This window comes from Penaeus monodon, chromosome 28 (genome assembly GCF_015228065.2).
Source record: "Penaeus monodon isolate SGIC_2016 chromosome 28, NSTDA_Pmon_1, whole genome shotgun sequence".
In the NCBI taxonomy this organism is placed as follows: Eukaryota; Metazoa; Arthropoda; class Malacostraca; order Decapoda; family Penaeidae; genus Penaeus; species Penaeus monodon.
Genome location: NC_051413.1, coordinates 25,971,853 through 25,972,213, shown reverse-complemented (window position 1 = coordinate 25,972,213; position 361 = coordinate 25,971,853). Strand labels below are relative to the sequence as shown.

Sequence of the window (361 nt, the reverse complement as noted above, 5' to 3'; positions counted from 1 at the left end):
AAAACCATCAGACTCATTTATTTCGTTTTCTCTGCCTCTTAAGCGCCTCAGTGTTTTCCCAGAGAGAAGGATGCCCGCTGCCCCTCTACCTGTTGTGCAGGAAAGCCTATAGTCCCCCTTACGGTCTTTATCCCTGATCACACGACGCTAACGCGATTTTATCCTTATTATCTAGACACCTGCATTGCCATTCTGTCCATCATGCGTGCAACATCAGCTCCTTAATCCCATCAAGTCGCTGTCAGACTCACGCCGGTTATTAGCCTGTGACTTAAAAATAGTACCTGCCTAAGCTGGGGCCAACGGGAAATAATGACTGATGTGGGATTATAGTGTTTGATAAAGTATGAAAGTAAGAGTT

General features: G+C 45.4%; 1 protein-coding gene across 1 annotated transcript in view; it reads left to right on the top strand.

Moving 5' to 3' along the window:
• LOC119591441 (facilitated trehalose transporter Tret1-like) overlaps positions 1-361 on the top strand; it is an 11,848-nt gene that overhangs the window by 1,389 nt on the left and 10,098 nt on the right. The window lies entirely within an intron of this gene.